The sequence below is a fragment of the Tympanuchus pallidicinctus genome, unplaced genomic scaffold (genome assembly GCF_026119805.1).
Source record: "Tympanuchus pallidicinctus isolate F22 unplaced genomic scaffold, pur_lepc_1.0 scaffold8, whole genome shotgun sequence".
Lineage (NCBI taxonomy): Eukaryota > Metazoa > Chordata > Aves > Galliformes > Phasianidae > Tympanuchus > Tympanuchus pallidicinctus.
In genome coordinates, this window is record NW_026294802.1 from 4,623,510 (window position 1) to 4,648,287 (window position 24,778).

Here is a 24,778-nt window from a genome sequence, read left to right on the forward strand (position 1 = left end):
GCAGGACTGTGGGTCAGACAAGAGATAGGCAGGGCCTTTGCTTTTTATTTCCATGCAGATTGTGTCCATAGCTCAAGAAATGCTTTTCCTGCCCTACCTCATCCAAGTTCTCAAACTTGGGTTTGAGAACCTACTTGCATGCTTTCTACCATATCCATTCACAAGTGGCCTGGCTAAGACTAATATCCCTATTTACCAGAACTCCAGCATAGATCCACATAGAATTTTGATGATCTTTGTGAAGAGTTAGAAGCAGCAACCTTTCTAACAACTGCTGATAACAGGTACCAAACCTGCTCGTAGGCAAGCACGTGAGTCAACCAAGCATACAACAGGTCCAAGTCCACAAAACAAAAATCAACTATTTTATGAAGACTGTTTTGAGAGGGTAGAGCTACTTTCATTTTGCCTTTTCCCATCAGCAGAAACAGTACCGTAGTAAGGATCTCCTGAAGTACAGAATTGAGAAATGTAAATAATCTCAGTTTCAGATAAGCAGAAAGGTGTATTTCCAGTCTTTTCTGTTCACAGATAGCCTTTAGAATGTAAACTGCTGCAAACAGGATCACCAGGATTAGAAACTCTTCACAGATTCTTTCTAAAAAAGAACTGCTATTCACAGTTCTCTACAGCAAGTGTGTAGATGGCTTTGGGGCATCATGAAACACTGTTGAATGTCCCCTGTATGGTGGAGGAAAACCCCAGAGTGAACTCTAAGGGCATTCAAATGCCACTCGCTTACACTTTTATTGGAAAATTTTAAGGAAGACCTTCCACTGCCTAGTTTGTCATTTATGTCTTGCTATGGGGCTTTGACTGAGCAGGAACTTAGCAAGGTAAGAGATGGTTAGAGAGGAATGTGAAAAAAGGCTCACACTGAAATACATGAACGCACCAAAGATTTTTCTCAAGAAGCATAGAAAGTGTTAATTTAGGAAACTGTGCTGGCACGTGGTCTCTTTTCAGTGATGCAACTGAGCAGCAACAGTTCAATCCTTCCTCATCAGCATGGATTACAGAGAAAATAGTGGAAATAATGTAGTTTTTGCATTGACACATTCTGGGAAAGAACTAGGGATAGCCGAGTGTGAAGTTGTGTATGTACATTTGCACAGATATAAAAGAGCTATCTTGACCTTGTAAGGAGAGACTTAAAGCAGAGTCTGGTTCTCTTGCGGAACAGATCAGGCATGCATTAGTACAGGCTAGGGATTGACCAGCTGGAAAGGAGCTCTGCGGAAAAGGACCTGGGTGTCCTGGTGGAAAACAGGTTGGCCACGAGGCAGCAGTGTGCCCTTCTAGAGAGAGTCCAGCAGAGGGCCACAAAGACGGTTAGGGGCCTGGAATATCTCCCTCGTGAGAACAGGCTGAGAGACTTAGGGGCTGTTCAGCCTGGAGAAGACTGAGGGGAGATCTTATCAGTTCTTATAAATATCTAATAGGCAGGAGTCAAGTGGTTGCGGCCAGGCTCTTTTCAAAGGTGCCCAGTGACAGAACGAGGGGCAATGGACACAAATTGGAACATAAGAAGTTCCGTATGAACATGAGGAAAAACTTTTCTGCTTCAAGGGTTATAGAGCACTGGAACAAACCGCTCAGAGAAGGTTATGGTGTCTCCTTCCCTGGAGATATTCAAGACCCACCTGGACACTTTCCTCTAGAACTTACTCTAGGGAAATCGCTTTAGTAGAAGGATGGAATAGATCATCTCCAGAACTTCCTTCCAACCCCTACAAATATGTCATTCTGTGATTCTAGGATTCTGTTTTATATCTCAAGGACTAACCCTGTATGCAGTTCTGTTTTCATATTGGATATAATGTTCCTTTACTGCCCAGCTGGGTAAAAGCAGTGGCAAAAAAAAAAGGGTCATGGACACTGTGCTGGCCTATCCACATACAGTAAGATAGGTTGCAGCATGTATTCTTAAGGTAATAGTAATAAAGAGAAAAATTACCCTGGTGTGGAAGGTCAGGGATGGGAAAACACAGCTTGGAAGACCCATGGTGCTTGAATGATTATTGGGTGATGTTTTACTGTGGACCTGATATATTCATTTTTTGCAGCTTTCCTATGCTTGACCGGCCTTGCTAGCCCAGTATCTATTCATAAATCTCTGTAATAAATTAAACAGACGAAGACATACAGCCACAGATTGGTAAGTGAGAAATAATTAAGCTAGGAGAATCAGAAAGAAAGCAGTTTTCTGTATGGATCTGGTGACCAGTAGACAGGAATTGTACGACTCAGCCCCGACCTTCCACATTTCTACAGAGAGCGCGCGCCAAAGAAAAATGCAACAGAATGCTCTTGTGCCTAATGTGAAAGACCATGCAGGGATCTACTTACAAAATTTCAAGTTGCATAATCCTTCATAATAAGAAAATTCAGTGAAGACAGTGTATTCGTTCAAGAGGAATGTGCAGAGATGTCAGAAGAAATTTAATGTCTTCTTTGGCTCAGAAACCAAGATTCCCACATAGCTAGTAAATGCCTCCTCTTTTATCCAGCCATCGCCATGTCCCCTTGATTACACTGCCACAACACCTAGCATATATCATTTGAAAACTCTGCACATTAGTGAGGTAAGCTTTACTGTCTGTAGAAGATGAATGCTAGGATTGTAGCCATCAGAAATAGGGACGTGGGGCACAGACTGGTTAAATGACTTGTCCAAGGCTACACGGGAGGCAGGGCTGGTGGGGACAGATCTCTGACTTCAAGCATCTGTGGCATTTGGCTCAATCTTCAAGTCATTAAATGCTGCTGTTTCTCTTTGTAGGAAAGATGACATAGAGAGGAAAACAATGGTAAAGGTGATGAATTCTGCTAAAACTATTTTTGCTATAGATAATTTGTTGGTATTGTGTTTTACGAAGTCCTGATTCTTTTCGGTCCATTCCAGAAAAAAGAAAAAAAAAAAAAAAAAAAAAGGATTAATTATGTTATTATGGAATAAAGTGCTTCCCTTATCCACTTAACAAGGTGCTTGGGCATTGCACAGACAATTGCAATTAAAGTACAGCAGTAATAATTAAAATAAGCGTGCATAATAAAAACAAACCAAAATGCAGATAAGCAAAGCCCCGGGATTTAATGGAAAGGCCTAATACTACAGGATTTAAATTTATATTTATTTACTTCAGTCAGAGCAGAGTGGATCCACAAATAAGACTATACTAATAAGCATACATGATAGGGAAGGTAGAAAAATTTTTACAGCAGAGTGTTCTTGTAACTTTTTTCTGAAAGGTTCTAATCCCTCTTCAGTTTGCAACAGCTCTCTGAAACTTGATGCAAACAAATTCTTCCTGCCTCTTGACAAGTAGAGACTTTCCATGTTTTTCCATTTGAAATTATATTCAAGGCATTTCCCACCTCTCCATTTCATCTCTTTTTCCTGGACAGGAGCTCCAAGAAATCCAGACATTCTGCTCTCAGTTTCTTGCACTGATCTCATTCTGCACAACTGTCGGTCAAGGGCTTCCAAGGTAAAACCTTTCTCCTGGTAGTTCAGAATCCAAAGTGCTACTAGTGTGTGATACAGCTTAGGTTCCCAGCTATGATTTTAATTGCCTTCTTATCCTATGCTTATAACAGTGTTTTTGCTTTGTTTGTTACATACACTTTAATAGGACATGTATTTCTATTGTCTTTTTTTAGGAGAATTATGCACAAGCATAACTGAATATAGCAAAGATTATTGATATCAAGTCTTTACTGCCCAAGGAGCGGCATATTTAGTGTTAGCCAACCCACCTGAACTTACGTGTTCTCCCCTCTTCTTCCTGTTCCTCTTAAAGTATGAAAGAATGTTGAGTGAAATCATTACAGCCAGTGGTGTTTCCCAATCTATCTATTCTCATTCAGTCATTAAAAAGGACACTCAAGGAAGCATTACACAAATAATCTTAAAAGCAAGAACTGAGTAAAAGTGGCAAGAAGGTGGAGAGAAGGGGAGGAGAAGGGGAAAGGAAAGGGAAAGGGAACTGGGAAAAAGGAAAAAAAAGGAAGAGGAGGGGGGAGGGGAAGGGGCAAGGAATGGGAATCACAGTCTTCTGTTGCCATCTTCCCCTCTGATTTCTGGCGGAAGATGGGGCTTTTCCACCCCCACCTGGAAGTTAGCAGCTGCTTGAGTAGAGATTCTTAAAACTACTCACAAACAGACTACAGAACAAAAATTTCCTGCAGGGATTAGATGAATAATTTCAAAATAGAAGATAGAATCAAGACAATCACAATGTACTCATACATAATTCATGCATGGGGAAAAAAAAATCTGCATCTCCTAAATGCTTCTTTCACTCAGATTTCTTTCACTTAAGAGCTCATCCAAAACTATTCAGATCAATGAGAGATATTTCATCATCTTGAGTCTAAGCCAAGTCAGTATCTGCTTACACCTGTTAAATAGATGGATAAACTGAAGCTAAGATCATTTGTGTTGCCCATGATCACAAAGGGCACCACGGTGGGTCACAAAGAACTAGAGTCAAGAGCAGTATTTCCTCTATTTCAGATGAGGATTGAGTAAAGGCAGGAGGATTCTACTGGCATCTTACTTTTTGATCCTGCACCAAAAAACTGAGTGGTATAGTCTGCAATCTTTTCTGTGTTCTTTAAAATGAAACCTACAACATGCTGAACTATTTCTCTCATGTTAGGGCTGTCAAATTGTTAATTTAAACTGATATCACAAAATCAGAAGCAAAGGGAAAATATCTTGTTCTATAAATCAAACATAAAGAGCTGAGATGTGGTAAGCACAAATGCTTCAGTTTCTTTCATTGCTCTTCTTTTTTTTTTTATTCTATTCAGTGAAGTACAGCTAAACTGGCATATAAATATTTCAACACAGCTGCTCATCAAGAAAAAGGTATGAATTCTGTACTGTAGCCTTAGCTGAGATGTGTAGTTTTGACACATTTGAGAATCTTGACTATATATATGAAATGTGCTATTGCAACCTTGCATTATTTACTGCAACTTTAAAGAAGGGAAGTCCCTATTTGGAATGCACTTTCCTTTGTAATGTTGCTAAATGTCACATTATTTCCTGTCTTTTTCACGAAATAAATCTTTGCCTGCTTAATTGATGAATTCCAGAGAGGAAAAGCTGTGCAGAGACATTTTCTTCTGTGTCAGTCAGGATTTTGTTTGAACTGACAGTTGTTGAGTTTTTTGTAAATACTGCGGTGAAGTGAAAAAAGATGGAAAATGAGCTTCACTTACCAAATCTTATCTGACCGGTCCCACTGAATTTAACAGAGATTTCCAGATGGGACAAGCTTGTGTGATCTGACCTTGCATAAGATGCACAGAAAAAAAAATAATAATAATTTCTAAAAATTGAATAGTGTTAAGCCTAACTCTTGCTCCAAATAGAAGATTTTTCTGCAGTGGCAGAGATCAAATATAGTTAAGAAAACATCAAAAAATATACATGTCTATATACCACATGCATGAACAGAATAAATGTCAGATCAGGCTACAGTATACCATATTTCTGATTTTTAAAATATTTATGTGCCAGTTTAGCTGTACTTCACTGAAAAGAAAAAAAAGAGCAATGAAAGACACTAAAACATTTGTCCGCACCATATCTTGGCTCTTTTCTCTTTGATTTATTGAACAAGATATTTCCCCTTTGCTTCTGATTTTGTGATATCAGTATGAATTAAAAACTTGACAGCCCTAAGACAAGTGAGGTCAGCTTGTCGCAAATTTCTTTCTAAAGAACACAGGTAAGGTTGCAGACCATGCCACCTGGTCTTTTGGTGCAGAACCAAAAGCAGATTGCCAGAGGACTCTTCCCACCTTTACTCAATCTTCATCTGAAGCAGAGCAAGTGCTGCTCTTGACTCCAGTGCTTTCTGATTACAGACCCAGAGAGGCATCCCATTTCACCTTGAAAGAGTAGCTTGTTTGGTGTGTACTCGTGTTATATAACAAGGGTAAGCAGATGCTGACTTTTCAGGGAAATTCAGGCCAGGACAAATCAATAAAACATCTGGCCTGACACGTTACATACTGTATAATCCCACGCAGCTACTGAACCTGGAACTCAAACTTAATAATAGATCTCCGGAAAATGCCTCTGGTACCACTATAAAGGTAATCAAATGTAGAGAATTTGTCACATTCCTCAGTGTTGCGTCCCAGTAGTTAATCCCTGTCAGTGTCGACAGGTTGGAGCATGCTTCTCATTTGAATCTGTGCTTTCTACTTTGCAGCCATGAGTATTTAAAGAGCTCTTTACTCCTAAAGCTTTAGTCTCCTTGAAGGTGACTGATCAGATCACCTGACTATCTTATTTTTAGCGAGCTAAACATACTGAACTCTTTAAATGGTGCTTTTTTTTTTAAATTTAAGTTATTCTTTTGGATTTTGAGATAATTCTTTGTATGTGCTGATGCACATTGTGGTCCATGTTAAGGTAGGCCAAATGTTTGACCAGGAGGTCTCTGTTCAAAAGCGCTCCTGTCTCTTTTCACTTATTATTTATGGGGTCAGGCCTTCAAGTCTGCTTATCAACAGGATCGCTCTCAGTGCAACTTGCTGACGTGTGACAAATATTTCTGTGGTTTATTTCGGTGCCTAAAAGAATTTTAAGGAGCAAAATGCCAAACCAAAAAGGACCCTATCACTCAAAACAAAAAGAACTTGCTCCTGACATTTCCTTGAGGAACATGACATAGTTGTTTTAGGCAGCTACCACCGTCAACGTTCCTGCAACTCACTCTACAGCAAGATTTCTGTCTGCATAGCTTCTTCCAAAGAATGCAAAAGACCACTCTGTTTAGGGAGACCCACTTGTAAGAGCAGGAGGAGAGTCAGATAGTGGTAGATCTCTTTTTTTGTGTGTGTTTCACGCATTGATTTATCACAAGAAAGTTGTGATTATGTACAGACTCTGGGTGCATGCTACTCTGTCCTGTGAATTTCTTCACAAGTGATGGGATTTTGGCAATGGTTGAAGCTAATCTAGCAATAAGACAAGCAGCTAAGCAACTAAGCAATAAGACAAGCAACACTTTGCAGTGTTTAAATTTGGCCAGAGACAAAGTTCCCAGTGATCTGCTTGGTTTCTACATCTGCCCGTTTCCCCCTGTAAAAGCAGCCATTACAGAAAGCAGGCTCTCAAACAATATTGCGCTCATTTTTAATGGATAGAAAAAAGAAAAGAAAAAAAGAATCCCAAAAGCTCACAGCAACTCTGCTGCTTGTTTTCATCCCATGCAGAGATGACAGTTGAGTTACTCCCTCCCTCTGCAGCACTCTCTGCAGCACTAACCTTGGGAAAGAGAAATGGCAAAGGATGAGAAGTTTTTTTCCCTGGAAGGAGGGAGAGCTTAGGAGCTGGAAGCAGTAATAGCATGTGGATGGTGAGGAGAGAAAAATGATGTGAATTGAGAAGCATGATACATAGGGAGACAGATGCAGAATTAATAGGGTGCAGGGAACTGAGTATAAATAGGCTGTTAGTCATTGAGGTGGGCAGAACTGAGGCAGGGAAAAGACTGATGTTTGGTCTGCAGGCAAAACTGATGTGGAAGTTGTGGAAAAGAAGCGAATGTTCACAAAGAAGCAGAAAGGTACAATGGCAGGACACTTCTGAAGTGCCTCTCAGTAAACTGAAGAGATTGGCTGAATATATGTTATAAAGACATACTGAGTATGGTTGAAAGTAAGACTCCGAACTCAAAAGTTAGGTTGAGATCCACTCTCAGTAAGAGAGTAACAGCAAAGTTTAAGTAACAGCAAAAATCAGATGCCTGGGAAAGATAATTACAATGGGAGCAGCACAAAGTGATTCCAGCCAGACTTCCTGAGCTGAGGGTGATACCCTTGCAATAAAACAAAAAACAAAACAACAACAACAAACCCTCAGTGTATTTCTACCAGCTCGGCTTATCTCCTTTTATACCTGCCTGAAATGGTAGCATTCACCTCATCCTTTAGCAGGAAGTCTCAAGAATTTTGCTTCAGCTTTATTTACCTAGCAGGCTTTCTGTGGAGAACTGAGGAATGATGACAGCACTGCATACTTGAATGAGGAATTAAGGCCACAGGAGCAAATAGAACTCTCTCTCCAAAGATACCACAGCAGAGGAACCTGTAGGTACTTGGGGCTGGGGCACAATAAAATGCCAGTCCTTCCATTGACTCTCTCTTAGTTTCAGATCTGTATCTTAAAGTAGCCAGAGTTGTTTGCTGATGTCTAAAGTTATGATTTGTTTAAAAGCTTCCCATCTGTTTGGGTTTGTACTCTGTTTCATATGCATTTAAATTACTGCTGGATGGATGTGGTAGAATGATGATTTTGGAAACATTCTCATTGTTTTTTAATTTCTTATGTGCTGTGTTTTCTACAGAGATCAGCACAAAAAGGCAAAACACGACCAACTGTGACAGAATATATAAAACAGCATGAGCTGCCTACAGATAATGAAATGAAAACAGTCCAAAATAGTAGATACCGATGTGAATCATGATCAATAAGTCTATTTGTAATAATAAGCATCATCTATGTCAGATAAAAAAATCACAAATATTTATTAAGATAACAGATCATTAACAGGCAGACATCCCAAATTCAGATCACATATTTCAGTACTAGTACATAAGAATTAGCAGCCAAATCTGCCAAAATAAATCCAGCAATCTCACAAAGGTCATCACATCTAACAAATAAAAAGAGAGAGTGAGAGAGAGGAAGTGTACGAAAGAGGAGAAAGCAGATAAGCATATTTTTTCCTTCTACCAATATGACATAGTTTAAGAGGGATCAGGCTGCATTAGAGCAACTAAAGATGACACAAACATGATGACCAAAAGAAAAAACTGGAGGCAGGGGTGAGGGAAAGGCTTCTACTGGTAGCTGAAACTCTGACCCCAATCCAATAAGCTGCTCCAGGCAAGGAAGTACATGAGACATCATTTTGGAATCAGTGGGATCAAACTGCACACAAAAATTTGTCTCGCTGGAGCATCTGCTTGCAGTTGCCTACTTTTACTAGTCTTTCAGATGCAGGTAAGTTTTGTTGATATTGCATGAGTTTTGCTGTTGTGAAAAAAAATATGGAACAGATTATTCTTTGACTAGTTTCAGAATGAAGCCAGACAGATTAAAAAGTGAAACCAAGCCAGTTTTCAGGAGGAGCTAAATAAAAACAGTTATTTCTTAATGCAAACCTAGCATTAATGTATCAAGCAGGTGATGGATCTCCAGTCCTGAGCTTCTGGAAATTGAGAGGTCAAGGTTGTAGCAACAGAGGGAATTCTTCCATAACATACATTCTGTATGTTTTACAGTACATATTTCAGGACATAAGCAGTATTATACCAAACAGGATAGATCAGGCATCAAAAATACTGCACATGACTGCAACAATGTTTTGAGGCATTAATTTATTGTGTTTCCATACCTTCTGTGTAGGTAATGATGCACATGCAAAGCCAAGCTCCCACTGCCTTGGCATGGATATATTCAGAGACTGTAGCACAGTTTGATAGTCTGCCTGTCCCTGTTGAAACTCCAAAGAGGAGTAGGAGCAAAACTACCCTACCATTGCTAATGCTGGCTCAGCTACACCCAGGGAGTTCCTGTGATGAGAGCCCAAGTGAGACAATATTTTGGTGACTTTGTCATCATTACCACAGTGTTAATTAACCCTCTTTGTCCTCACTGGCACTTCCAGTGGCATCACTGCTGCTTCAGCTGAACTGATAGCAAGTTCTGACTAAAGCTTGTTCCTGCTTAAACAGCTATGCTGCAGACTTCAAACTGTTTGTTCAGTAGACTCCTGGAAAGTTCAAACCTTCAGTTAGAGGAAATGTAAAGCTAAAGGCAAGAGTTCACTACATGACTGCAAAGTCAGAGAGTAAGAGTCTTATTGACTTTAGTGGGAGCTACACTCTCACTCTGCATGCTTGTTCTAGTTCTGGGATAATGGTGAATATGAAGTACTTTGCAGTGATAGAGTCAAGGTGGAGTAATGTGCCACAGTTTGCATGGCTATTGGGAACAATGCCCCAGATAAAATGAGCAGCTCTCAACTGCAAATATTAGTCAGCATAGTAGGAAAGAAAAGGCTGCCCCTACTCCCTGCTGGAGCTAGCGCCATCATTGCCAGGCCAGTCTGAATTTTAAGGAATTTTCTTGTACCTGTTTTTTCATTTCATTTGCCTTCAGATGAGTCTTGCTTACTCATTTTGAGCTACCCAAAAGAATTCCAATTGTTTTCTTTCTGTTTATACATTTGGATCCTTTCAGATATTTCTCAGTTGCAGATGTTGTTTTGTGAAGGTCCTGAGTCCTTTGACTCTCTTCCTTACAAACAAGTTTCTTACTCCTAATTCAGTTTGACTTACCTGTCCTGGCCATCTTTGTGCTTAGCCTACTTCCCCGCCTGCTGGAAAGGTCAAGGCCAGACATCCCTCTCCCCACACACCAACACACCCATTACCACTTACTTTTAATGGTAGGAGTACCTCAAGGCTTTCGCAGGCAGAGAAGACCTGCGCAGTCTCAGCAGCCAGAGAAGGATGCAACTTATCATTGTGATTCCAGCTCCCTGCCTGGCAGCAAAATAAATACTCTGCAAATAAAATGTATGGAGAGCACTCCTCCCTCCCCCTGAACAAACTCACTATATTTCTGGGTTTAAACTTGATTTTCTGCATTTGATGTGAAATTCAAGGGCATATTCATGATCTACATAGATTTGAGATCATGTCTCTGTTGATGACTGAAGCTCTGCCTGAATTGAGAGGTTTGGAGGTTGGCTGTGGTCCTATCTTCCTTCCTGCAGAAAATTCTTGGTGCCTGGCTCATTTCAGTGAGTGTGCTCACCCATGACCAAAGGCCATGTTGAAACTGATGAAGTGAATTGTTTGTCATAAATTGTTTACCTGCCAAAATAAGCATTCTGTGAATGCAAAACTATTTGTGAATTTGAAATACACTCAGTAAAGGTTATGGACATTTAAAAAGAGGAGGACATAAAATGAGGACATTACAGGAACGCTAAAATACTTCTTTTTTTTGTGTGTGTGTCTGTCTATTTTTGAACAAACTGCTTGGATTTCCCAGATAAAATCATAAGGTTGGGAGGAACGGAGGGGAAAGTCCCTACACCATCACCCAGCCGCAGCCCTTTTATTTCAGCAGCTCCTGCTCAGGATGCTCACATGGACCACGACAGACTCACATCACAGAGGTCACAGACTCCTGTCACATGCCACAAAGCTGCACTGATGTAGCCTATTTCTCAAGGAAGAGGCTTTAACATTGGAACTTAAGGTGCACCCCCTTCACGCTCCCCAGTTCATATGAAGCTCTCCACACGTGTGTTTTTAGAGAGTGTACATTTTTCTAAACCTTTTGTCTTCTCTCAAGAATAGGGAAGAAAGGAATACAAGGGGCAGTTATTGATGCTTAGAAAATCTTATTTTATTTTAAAGAGTGAGTTACGCAGTAGCACATAGAAGTGCTGTTAGAAATATTTATTAGTATAAATGCACTGATTTTATTATGGAACAATGACAAAAATACTCACAGCTGAAGTGGATATTGTGTCACATACAGTATTATTTTTGCCTGTTGACATCTCTCTAAAATGGAGGGAAGAATAAAAGGTTGTGGGAAATGTATATCCTATTGCTTTGCAAATGAGAAAGAAGATTACATCTGTAGCTCTTAGAAAAAAGAATTAAGGACTCAATGTTATAATACAGATGTAAAGTAAATTCATGTTTCTAGAGAAGAATCTTGTGAAATTAACAAGGCACCATGGTATACAGCTATTGCAATGCTATTAATATAGCATAATTTTAAAGACCACCAGGAAATATGGCCTGCAGCATGAAAGAGTTATGGTACTCTAATACAGCAAGATTTGAAGTGGGGAAAAAATACTTCATGTGAATACTTAACAGCAATAGAAAGCATTTGAAAGATTGAAATGCAAGAGTCATAGCATCACTAGAAATGTTTAATACGTATTTCACTGCTCATTCAGAAGGGATACATATCACATAAGAATATCAAGTTTTCTCTAGAGCTTCAGTTGGGTAGCAATTAAAAAATATCTCTGAAGGTGACGCCTAATTTTTTATGTGGATCCTTAGTCCTTTGCTTTCATCGCTTATATCTGGAAAAGTGTCAGAAGCAATGTTGTCCCCGAACAGCCAAATACCTAACAATTTACCCAACAGCTCTGTTTGTTTGGTTTTGATTTACCTCATGCACTGAAATGCTTGATCCGGGGTTGACTTGGGGAAAAAGCAGAGTATAATTTTTAGAATTCAACAACTGCATCAAATAATCAATTACTCACACAACCCTGCCATTTGAACACCCACTTAAATCCTTAAATAGGAGCTTGCGAGTAACAGCAAAGAATTTGGATGAACTTCTTCTCATGGGGGTGAGTCTTATTCCCAAGGATTATTGATTTCTATTATTTAGTTTTTAAATTTGAGAGATGAAAAACTGTTTCCAGTTTGAAATGAACTCTGCAGGAACAAGCTTTTATTAAAGGGTGGTTTTTTTTTTTTTTTTCAGTTCTTTTCTTTTTTTATCACATATTACTTCATTTTCTGAAATGTGCTTCTGGGAGGCAATGTCAAAAGTACAATGAAATGGTACCAGACTGAGCTCTAAATGATGGTGACAATAATTAAAATGAATTATCTCATCAAAGCTTCCTCCTTCTTCTTCTTTCAATTTTTTTTTGTCTTTCCTCCTCTCATTATTCTGTTTGAAAACAGACTGTCCTGAAGTGTCACGCTGTCACTATTTAGACAAACATTTGTCAATAGACTCTTAATGTACACTGATATATTAGTAGGCTGGTAATGTAACATCTTTCTCCGCTTATATTTAACTCTAATCTTTAACGTAGGGTCCTACATCTCTTTTCACACCTCTCTTTTTTTTATTAACTTTCCAGATATATTCAGAAATCCCCTCATTTGCATCCAACAATGACTTACATCTCGAAGCATTAAAATGTACATTTAAAAACATCGGAGCTAATAGAGGAAACCGATAAAACGCTATTAAAAGTTCCTGGTTTAAATATACGTGATTTGAAAAGTATGAATTTTTTAAAGAGCTATTTAAAAAGAGGAGGAAATGTTCTTGAAAATCCCATTCCATCTTTTTTTCCTTTAGGGATTGAAAGTTTAGAAGATTAAAAAAAAAAAGGTTGGGTCCAAAGCTGGGTGGAGAGAGTACAATGAATTTTCATCAGAATACTGACATTTATTTGAGACTTTCAGAATAGCCAAAAAAAAAAGTTAAACTTCCATATTTTTAGAAGAAGGTCAACTAACTCCAGTACCCATGCAGCTCTAAAGGAACTTGGCGGATATGGTGAGGATCAGAAGAATGATGCAAAACATGACTTGCTGACATGGTGAGTCAGTAATTGTAGCTCCTCAGTTCTTGGGATAATGTCCTCTTCAGGTAGCAGAAGGGAATTCGTCGGTTCATGGCAACTCCTGACTTTCGTGATCATGGGATCATGAGTAAACATTTAGTAAGAATGGATTGGAAAGAGTCTGTACCTGAAATGAGGTAGAAAATGTTTGGTAGTTGGGAGTGTATGCAGCTCATCTCAGACTTCCACGTGTTGACTTTACAAACAAGTCCTGCATGCCTGCTAGGAGCATAGTTAAGAGGATGCCTTAGAATACTCATTGCTTTTGTCTTACGATCATGGCTGCTCTTAATATTTCTCTCTTTATTTTTTTCTAGAGGCCTGGTGCAGGATGTTTGATCTCCTGTCAGCTAGCCTAGTGGGAATATTCTGTTCAGTTACGCAAGAAGCAGGGATTTGATCCCTAACTCTTGTTATCGTGCTTTTAGGAATACACGGTTACAAAAATAAAAGCATTAGCCTGCAGCCATCCTGCTGTGTGCCATGCTCTTGTCAGATCTCACATGTTCAGCAAGGTCAGGTCTGCTCAGGACTCACGTGGGAGGGGGTGCTGTGGGGATGTGGAAAGGAACCACAAAATAAAAGATTGTGCATGAAACACCTTCCCCTTCTGTGCTCCACCTTAGGGAGCTTCTATTCTGTATTCTCTTGTCTATTTTTGTTTGTTTACTTTATTCCTCAGATGTGACATAATTTCCTAAATATGCATTTTTTTTGTTTGTTTGGGTTTTTTTTGTTTTTTTAAGTGAGCAAAGGCAATTTACTGCGCATATGCAAACTGCCACAGCCTGAGCCCTACATGAAGTGCTGCAGCAGCTGTGCCTTGGAGAAAAAGCAGCAGTCTGATGGACAGTGAGAGCACGGGGTCTTCATAAGAGCTTTGGCACTTAGGAAAGATAAGTAAGATGATTCTGGCAAGTGGTGTTTCAAGCTGTGAGTTTGGGGCGAGGAGGAGGAAAGTGAAATAGAATTGGATGAAAAGGAGACTACAAGAGGAGCAGCAGAGAGGAAGGAACAGTGAGAGATGGCCACTCTTTTGTCAATTTCAGGCTCTCGTTTGCTCCATTTCACTGCATCTTATCCCAAATCTTCCTTAGTAGGGTAAGGCAGTTTGAGGGGAGGCACATGCCTCCCGTGGGAGAAATGTCTTGCACAATCTGAGTCAGTAGAAAGCTTGCGAAGAGGATAGGTGGCTGTTTTTTTAGTTCCCTGTAACAACACTCAGGGGTAACAGAAATACTGAATGTCGTACTTAAAGCATCTATAGCTTCCTAAAAAAAGTAATAGCGCTTAGCAGATTACTGTTTCCCAAACGATAGAGCGTCATTTAGTAATGTGTAATTTCAGCATTCTGTGAGGACTGAGCACTGAGGAGGTGCCAGACACAGAAAAAGGAAGAGATGTCCAAGCAGTTTCCTGCCTGCTCTCCTAAGACAACACCACAGAAATAACCCAAAACATCAGAGTAAGGCCTGGAGCAAAACCTGATGTCCAGACACTTCTAAACATTAGGTGAATTTAATCCTATGCTTAACTGCAGTAGCAAAACTCTTCAGATCTAAGGAACTGCAAAACTCTGGGGAAGTCTGGAGTAAGATCCTATCTCTTTTCTGGCCCTCCCCTGACCTTGTGCAGAAGCAGCTCAGCCAGCTCTGCTTGCATGTTTGACAAATGTTATTCAATGGGCTACAAAAAAAATTCCGGCATCTTCAAAATACACAGTCACAGCAGCACTCTGTATTCCACTCACCTTCCCTTTTTGCATTTTCCCTTCAGGTTCTGAGTTTTATGTTATTAAATTTTGGTGTAAAACATTATAATAAATAATAAGCAGCAATATTTTCCATCCTAAAGATATCAAAGGTGGAAAAATATTATTGTTTCCATTTTTCAGTGAGGAAAGTGAGGCACTAATTACTTGCCCAAGGTGACTTTGCTCAGTAAAAGATACTGCAGCAAGAGAAAGAGCAAATTAATTTAATGTTTTGAAGGCTGGGTGTTAGGTTTTTTTCCTCAAGAAAGAGCACTCTGGTGGAAAAATGCAGTTTCAGAAAAGTGAAAATGAGTTGAAATACAATGTGAAACTAAAAGAGCTGGCTCTTGCACATAAATTGGTGTGAAACTAAAAGAGCTGGCTCTTGCACATAAATTGGTGGCTGTTCCACAACAGTAGATGAGTGATCAGTCTGTGTATTGCAGTCAAGAAATATATGCCTTTACGTGAGTTCTGGATGTAGTGGAAAGGCCTGAATGTTACTGTGATGGAAAAGCTAACAGACAGAATAAGCACTCCAGAGGGAAAGCAGGGAGAAGACAAGTGCCCCGAGCTGCTTTGGATCAGCCCCACTGCTCACAGTGAGGATCAGTAAGGACAGCAAAGCCGAGCGTGCAAAGCCTCTGTGCAGCCTGCAAGAAGAGCAGTGGGAACAATCTCTTTCATTTCTCCCACAGGCCAAGGGCAAAGCCAGGTCTACCCTGAGGGTGAGGGAGGGTCTGAGTCACTACCCTGCCACGGCAGAACTAAGTGCCTGAAAGTTCATGAGCAGGATCTCTTTGCAGCAACCTTGACTAGTGTCTCCTGTTGGTATCGACTTGGGGAATGGCACTGGGAAAGCTGGAAGGCATTTTCCAAACTAGCAGCTAGTGCATTTCCTAATTGCAAAGCCCCTGAAACACTGTCATGCATGACTTGGCACACCGTTCAATGCTTCTTTTTGCAACCTATGAAAACTGACATCTAACTGGCTGCATGGGAAGAAAGACCTCTGTCTAAATCCTCCCTCACCTGGGCAACAGTGCTTAATAGCATTCTCTTTGTTGGGGAAGAAAAATCTTGTGCCTGGTTTTATTTTTCTTTGCTAAAACTTGCCAGCACAAAGCAGAGAAAGGGAGAGTTTGGTGGATGTGTCAGTCAGCTCCTCAGGGATCCCATCCTCAGTATCACAGAAGATTATGCAGTGAGATGTTATGAAATGCAAATATTAAGGAGAGACAGGAAACCATGTGCACTGTCCCCCTGGCTGGAGACAGTACTACTCAGCCTCTCCCTGCCAGTTGGGTGGGCTCAGAGAAGCATTCAGCCAGAGACCATACCCCCAGCCTGCCTGCCTGCCTTCACCCACGGTGACACATAGCCACTGCACTCCCATTTTGCCTCCAGATTATTTCTGTGCTGGTAACACCTACACATTCCCAGTCAGTTAGGTCTTGTTGGCACAAGGAAGATGTCTGATGTGTGACAGGGTTACACAAGAGTTCATTATGATTTATGGCATCTCACCTACTAATGCAGTCTCCCTGGTGCTTTGTCCAGTGCACTGCTATGCTGCTGTCACTTCTTACATTGGGCTTTCCAAGTCCCTGCTGCTCTTCTGCCCATCCATCTCTCTGTCTCCCCAGCCTAACACTCACTCTCTTCCCTCTATCCAGTTCTGTGAACTCTCTTCCTGCCACACACTAAGGGATTTGACAAACCTGCTGTTTCCTCATCCTCAACATGGCTGGGAGGGGAACATGGGAAGAGGCTGCATCAGCCTGCCTCCACCTTCTGCTTCATATTATATTTTAAAAATGCAGAATTGGATTTTTATCTGAGCAGCAGAAAGCATTTGGAGGCCTTTCCGTCACCAGTATATAAATAAAAATGGATCAGAATAGATTGGATTGTTGCTTCTTACATCCGCTTCCCTATTTTGTCTCTGACAGGTCCTGACACCCACACACATGCTCCTTGCTCAGGCTTTCCTAGATCTCCTTTTTTGTCTGCTTTGAGTTTTGGCATGATTTTACGTTCCTCCCTCCCCTACAGAGAGTTTTCAAAGCTTTTAGCCAAGCTCAGAGTTCTTAGGCCTTTTGCCCTTACACTCTGCATACTGACAGGCCTTACCAGCCCCATCATTAAAGCATCACAAGGCCACCACCTGGGTGAGGCTCTGCCATGCCCAAGCTGCAGCTGCTCATCTGCTTTGGGGTTTGCAAGGTCCAACACTGCTCCTCCCCAGCAGCCTGCAGCAAGCATCTCTGACTGCGCTTTCCCTTGTGATGGAGCAGGACCGAGCCAGAAATCTGCAACAGGCATTTAGGTAATGGATTTGCCCTTTTTCCTCAAGTTGAACATGCATGAGCAGACCCTGATTTCTTCAAACGTATTCACTGCGTTCAAAGAGAAGTGCCCTCTTTTTTCTTTTTTTTTTCCTCTGGTGCACTGTTTTTAATTCTATGTATAAGTCACTAGCATTCCCTGTGTGCACTCACAAACTGGTATTTGCTATTTAAAGAGTGGTAAGGTACAATTGTTGAAGTAACTCTTGAAGAATTGTTTCTGATCCTGAAGTGGAGGCACATGCAAATACTTCTGTCACGTGTAGCATACACTCCCTCAAAGTGTTTTTAATATGTATGGATGCAGTACTGAGATACACTTTCCATGAATATTTGTGCTGGAGGAACTCGATTGCTTGAATGTGCACATTGAGGGAGTATAAAAGCAACACGAGAACAAGCTGGGAGAATGTGCTTTAAAAAAAAAAAAAAAAAGAATAAAACATTCACTATTTTATAAAGCCAGATTTTAAATCGCTCAACTCAAACACGAGCACTGGAGAGAAAACAAGCAAGCGTATGAGTCAGAGATTTCCTTTTTGTTTGCCGTGCTCAGCAGCAGATCCCTGGCAGCAGACACACAGCATGACACAGAAGCAGGGCTGAGGGCAGAAAGAAGCAAATTCCGTCTGTGGGGTTTTCTCTCAAATGATGACTCCACAACACACTGGTGAGGACAAGGCTGCAAGCTGTACCAGCACCCTCTCCCCTCACTGTTCACAGAAGCACAGTGCTGTGATGGCAGCCCACAGCCTCCCTCACCCCACACCCAGAGCAGTACAGAGCTCTTCTGGGACTTGGGTCAGGCTGGCAAACTACCCAACAAAGAATGCCAGCAGAGACATAGAAGTACCAGAGAGGGCACAGGCAGGACAAGAAACGTGACATGTGGCTCTGCGGTGGCAAAGATTGAACACAGCTAGGACCGCAGGACGCCTCAACACGACGAACGCCCTTCCTGCCAGGCGCCTCGCGCCTCTCTCCCCACCTTCCCCGCGCGCATGCGTATCCCCACCCCTCTCCCCTCGCGTCAGCCGAGCGCTCCAGAGACAGAGGGGCTTCCTAAGTTGGGCGGAAGTGATGTAAAGTAGGGGCGGAAGTGAGGCTCGGCGCTGCTTCCTGTTTGTTGCTGGGGTGTGGCCGGCTGGCGGCAGGTGAGGGGCGCTCGGCTGGGCCGTGGGGTCGGGTCCGTGTTTGGGTTGCTCCCCACACGCGGGTTGAGTGTGTCCGAAGTGCCGGATCTGGCGCACTGCCGCGCGGCTCTGCCCTTTTAACGGCCGGGCTCGCAGAGCTGGAGCGGGGCACCCGGGAGGGCCGAGCTGAGGCTCGGGGCTGTGCGTAGAGGTGAGTGGGTAACGTCGTTCCCCTCTGTTGTGTTCAGAGAGGTGCTCCGTCACCCCACAAGAGAGGTCTGGTCCAGAAATGAGAGCCCCGATTTAGCTAAATGCATGCTTGTTACGTGCAGGGATCACACTTTTTCTGGGACTTACGTTGCACTCAACTGCAAAGAGTTAGAGCTTGTAAAAGTTTCCTGCATCTGCCTCTCTGCTGTGGGGACAGGGAGCTGGGTGCTGTGGCCAGAAGGCTGGCATGAAGAAGAGGAGAAAGTGTCTGAGACTGGGCTGAAAGTCTGCAGAGTGTGGGTTAAGTCATTTTTACTCAAAAAGTGGCTAATACACTGTAGCACAGTTGTGGGGTTTCTGCCTTATTCTGAGTACCAGATGGAAGCAATCCAGGAGACACCTGGAGCCTGTTGAAGTTGACTTCATGGTCCGAGTGTTGGATATACCAGCTAGAGATGAAGCATTACTGGACCCTGTGCTCACTGATGCAGAGGAGCTCATCTAAGAGGTTAAGACTGAAGGCAGTCTGGGCTGCAGCAACTGTGGTGTGGTTGATTTTGTGATGTTGAGGAACACGGGCCTGATAAAGAGTGGAGTCAGGATCCTGAACTTCAGGACAGCAAGCCTCAGGCTGTTTAGAGAATTATTGGATGGGATCCTCTGGTAAACTCTAGGAACAAAGGAACAGAACAGAGCTAGCAGTGTGCTAAGATGCATTTCTGAGTGCTCAGGAGCTCTCTGTTCTTCAGCAGAAGAAATCAAACAAATTAGGCGGGAAACTGTCATGGCTGAGAAAAGATGTGCTCATCGAGGGGAGGGAGAAGAAGGAAAAATATAATCAGTGGAAGCAGAGATGAGTGGATTGGATGTAATATAAGGATGCTGTCTAGATGTGTGGAGATGGGATCAGGAAAGCCAAGGTGCAGATGAAATTAAACTTAGGGATGTGAAAAATAACAAGAAAGGATTCTTTAGATATGTTGTTCATAAGAGACAGGCAAAGGAGAGTGTACTCCTCCTGATAAATAGGTTCCATGGAGAAGGCTGAAGTTCTTAATGAGTTCTTTGCCTCTGTCTTCACTGCCAGGCTTTCCTACATTTCTCATGTCCCTGAACCTTTAGGCAGGAGTTGGAAAAGCAGAATTCTTCCTACTGGAAGGGTAGAGCACGTCTGAGACCATCTCATGAAACTAAATGTGTACAAATCTATGGGGCCAGGTGACATGCATCTCAGGATTCTGAAGGAACTGGTTGCTGTAGTTGCCAAATGACTATCCATCGTATTTGAAAAGTCATGGCTGTCAGGTGAGGTCCCCTGTGACTGAAAAAAAGGGAAACATCACTCCCGTTTTAAGATAGGGAAGAAGGGGTCAACAGGCTTGGTGAGTGTCATTCTGTGTTTGGGAAGATTATAGAGCATATCATCTGGGAAGCTAGGTTAAGGCATATGCAAGATGAGGAGGTGATGCATGGCTTTACCAAAGGCAGATCGTGTCTGACCAATCTGGTAGCCTTCTATGATGGAGTGATAACTATGGTGGACAGAGGAAGGGCAACTGATGTCATCTGCCTGGACTTGTGCAAAGCCTTTGATGTGGTCCTACACAGTCTTTCTCTCTTAGTTAACAGTTCTGTGTTCAGGTGGAGGCCAGTTACAAGAGGGCAGTGATTGGCCAGTCACAAGAGGGCAGTCTTGGGACTGGTATTTATTAACCTTTATCAGTGACATAGATGATGGGATCCTGTACACTCTCAGCACGTTTGTCAGCACCAAGCTGAGTGGTACAGTTGACACAATAGAAGGAAGAGATGCCATCCAGAGGTATTTGGACAGGCTTGAAAAGTGGGCCCCCGAGAACATAGTGAGTTTCTACAAGTCTGCATGCAAGGTGTTGCAGCTGGGTCAGGGCAATCCCAGATATGTCTGCAGACTGAGAGAAGAACTAAAAGATTAAGAGCAGCTTGTGGAGAAGGACATGGGGATTCTGGTGGATGAAAAGCTGAACATGTACCAGCAGTGTGTGCTTGCAGCCTGGAAGGCCAACAGTATCCAGAACTGCATCAATAGAGAGGGGGCCAATAGGGCGAGGGAGGTGATTGTCAAGGAGGAATAATTTTAAACTAAAAGATGGAAAATTAAGATTAGATGTCAGTGGGAAATTTTCACTTAGAGAGTGATGAGGCAATGGAACAGGTTGCCCATAGAAGCTTTGGTTGCCCCCACTGCTGGAGGCATTCAGGGCCGGCTGGATGGGACACTGGGCAGCCAGAGCTTCTGGGTGGCAGCCCTGCCCATGGCAGGGAGGTTGGAGCTCAATGGTCTTTAAGATCTCTTTCAACCTAAGCCATTCTCTGATTACTGTGCACCATCAACTAGTTCAAAGTATCCTGCAGGTGATGTAATCTGTAGTCATCCATCAGAGCGTCAGCACAGTACACTATCTAGAGGACTGCCAAATACGTGTTGCCTTTAAGTTGCATAAGGGCAGCATTCCCCACTCACCACTTGTAGCTGTGGTGGTGTAGTTATTGGTTAAAATAAAACCACATTGTTACTGCTTGCAAGTGAACCCAAACATTGTTGTGATAAATGCATTTACTATATTAATTTGTTCAAAATAAAGGAATTAGCCAACAGTAAAAAGATCACAGGGTCTTAGAGGTAGCAGTGCATATGAAGAAAGGCTCCTGATGGATGTGGTGAACATTGTGAATCCACATCTAGCACCGATGAGCACTTTCTGGTATTTATTTTAGTACAGAACAGAAGCTGTGTTATGCCTCAATTTCTGTGGTTTGGTTTCAATGCTGAGTGGTTGTAGAGCACGTAGGTTTCCCCAGAGGCTTTCCACCATCCCCAGGGGAGAGTAGGCTGGTTCTTGACTTCTGCAGCCTAGCTTCCAGCAAAGCATGTGGGATGGTACCTGCTGTGGTGGTGGCATTTTGTGTAATGAAGTCAAATGTCAGCTGGCTGAAGATGACCTATTTGTCTCATTTAGGTTGTGCAGTGGGCATTGCTGGCAATGTTCTATAGACCGTACTGACCTCTCCTAGGTTACAAGCTGAAAGTATCACTATTTCTTGCCTGTCCATTGATATTGAGAGACTTCCTTGAGCAGACAAAGGAAGTGAAGCAGGTAGTGCTGCTCCTGCCAGGAGCAAAGGCTGGAAGCAAACTGACTTTGGCATGTCTTTGTAGAGACTTTGTGCATTTCGGTTGTCCTGGGAATCAGAGTTGCTCCGGTCAACTCTCCCCAGATTGCTTCTAGGAAGGTTGGCTAGAGGCTGACAAGCTCTCGTGATACTTAATTAAGTCTGTCTCTTCTAAGTAGCAAGCTGGGATGTAAGGGCTGCTCAGAATGCCTTTTTGTTACTGAAATGCTCTGGTTAGGGAGGAACAGCCACACCTCCAGAGCCCTCAGGCAGAAAAATGCCTGCAGCACTCCCAGAGCAGCACAGGCTGTTCTTGTCGTCTATCCTTCTTCCATCATTTTGGATATTCAAACTGAGTTTTTAATCTTCATTCTTTCAGATGAAAAGTGGTGTTCTTTTCTCTCAATTCTGGAGTTCATTGGCAGGATAACGGAGCAGATAATCGTTGGGGATTGCTGTGCAGTCAGGCTTCTAGGTTTGGTAGTACCAGGTAGCTGTAGTCACCACATGATTGGCCTAAGTCGTGAAAGAGCATGGTAGGAATTGAGGGTTGGGGAAAATTAGTACTGAGATAAGCCTGAAAGCAATGGGATTTTTTTTGTTTTTTAAGACTAAAGATACTGTGCAGAGGAAGAGGAGGATTATGTCTGAAATTACGATATTTCCTGTGACTGTGCTTGAAGGGAATCATTTGTATCACTCACAAATCAATTTCTGCAGCTACTCAGCTCTGCTTGGACCCCTTCACAAGATAACCCTTGCCAGGAAATAGTCCATCCAGCAGATTGTTTAGTGGGTTATTGATTCTTCAGATATCTCTCATTTGAGCCAGCTTTTTGTCAACTTGTCACCCAGGACACTTTGGGAAAGTGTATGGCTGTTGGATTATGCACCTGTTGCAGTGGTCTGATAGTAAAGGAAGGCAGCCTCTCTTTTTTCTGAACCAAACTTTCAGCTGGAACCTCTGCAGCAGTCCTGAGCTGGCCTGCTGGTGGAAACGCTCCAGCATTTAAGAGAACTTACTGCAAGGAAATGGACCTCAAAGGGACATTAGGCACAGCCTGTAGCTGCTGTGTTGTTTAGGCATACAAAAAACAAAGTGCCTCCTTTGAGTGAATGATGTGTAGGGATGCTTGGGCTGGGACTAGCTTGATTTAAATGCCTGTACTGTAGTTGGATCTAAGCTAGTTACTTAGTATTCTTTTGTTAAGGGAGAGAAGATGGGTGAGGCAGGTAATTAGAACACTGTGTTTTTGGTCAGTTTTAGATGGCTGCCTTAGCATAAGATCAATTATTTGTTGGAGTACCTGATTGACTCCATTAATGATGAAAGCCAAGGGTGTTGAGCAGAGTGCCTTGTCTGATTAACAATAGATATCAACGTCTGTCCATCAAAATGAGCTTCATGTATCCAGTTGAAGGAAACTGTTTTCAGCCTCAGCTTAGAGGCCAAGACTTTCTCAGAGAGATGACACAGCTCCGTCCTTGTGGCAGTGAGGGCTACTGCTTGTGCTTCTCAAAGCAAAGCTCTGTGTTAAGAGGAAAGGTTACTGTGAAGACAATAATGGCTTATAGGCTATCGTAGCCTGTGGAGCTCAGAGAACTGAAGTGCAGCTCTGAATTCGTTAAGTGTCTGCTGTTCGGTTTCTGTTTACAAAATAGTCTCTTGTCTGTCTTCTGGAGAGCTAATGTCATCTGATTTTATGTGATTCAACTTTAAATGTCAAGTATTGTGCCATTTGCCTGGGAGTTGCCATATGCTATTGTAAAGCTGGACTCAAAGATCTTAAATCTCGACTCTTATTCTTCATACTAAGTGGAACAGGGCAGAGTAGCATGTGGAAAAACAACCAATTTAAGTGTGCTGGAGCAGTTTTTAGGGAAGAGGGAGAGAATTTGAATTTGAAAGTGATCACCCAGTGTGCTAGTGGATTTGTTCAGGCACACGCTTATTTGAGCCAAGGGCTAATGCTGCTGGTGGGAAACCAAATCCTTCAGTTTATGTGCATTATTTACCTATCAGTAGCGTCTTTACCTTACTGTCACCTTGCTCCTAGATTTCATCTGTCTTGAATAGCTGCAACAGTTACTGTTCCTTTCAAATCAGAGTACTAGAGCCAAAGTTTTTAACAGGCTCTGTGGTCTTGAGAAAGGCTACGTTATGTTCAGTGCTCATGATTCCCCCAGAAAATTTTTTGTCAGGCCAGTGCTCTTCTTTTGGTAGCTCTGAGTACTCAGGAAGGGTCACATACAGATGAGATTGTCTTTTAATCCAGAAAGACCAGAGTAGGACAAAAACAGAAGTAGCCAATTATATTGTCAGTCTTTGACCATGTCTCATGGTGCAACATGATGATTGCATAGTGCCTGCATGTGCGCGGCACCATGCAGTGCCAACTGCCAGTAGGTCCCCACCACGTGGAAATGGAGAACTGTGTGGTGGTTAGTAGTGGCTTTGTTAACCTGAGTGGCACAAAAAACTTTTCCCCCAGCTGCTGTTAGGACTGATGAGGTGAGATCACTTTGCTCCCATCATTTCCTAGCAGGATACTGGCCCACAAAGCCAGGCTGAAAGTATGAGGTGGTTGATCCTGAGTAAGTATCTCACTTTCTAACACTGGAGCACAGAACTGAACATGGCTTTTACAGCTGCAGCTGGGTGAGCTTTGTGATACAGATCTGGCCTTTATGTTTTCTGCTCCTTTGAGAGACAGTGATAGCATCCAAAGCTGC

The 24,778-nt window shown here is 42.3% G+C and overlaps 1 protein-coding gene across 2 annotated transcripts in view; it reads left to right on the forward strand.

The window, feature by feature from the left end:
• The first annotated feature begins 18,603 nt into the window (after positions 1-18,603).
• Positions 18,604-24,778, forward strand: part of WASHC1 (WASH complex subunit 1) — a 40,232-nt gene continuing 34,057 nt past the window's right edge. Inside the window, exon 1 of one of the 2 annotated variants that reach the window (XM_052667859.1) lies at positions 18,604-18,703. The gene's annotated coding sequence lies outside the window, so the exon portion shown is untranslated. Of the gene's footprint in view, positions 18,704-18,741; positions 18,894-24,778 lie in introns of those variants that run through there. The other variant, XM_052667860.1, reaches the window with a different exon arrangement.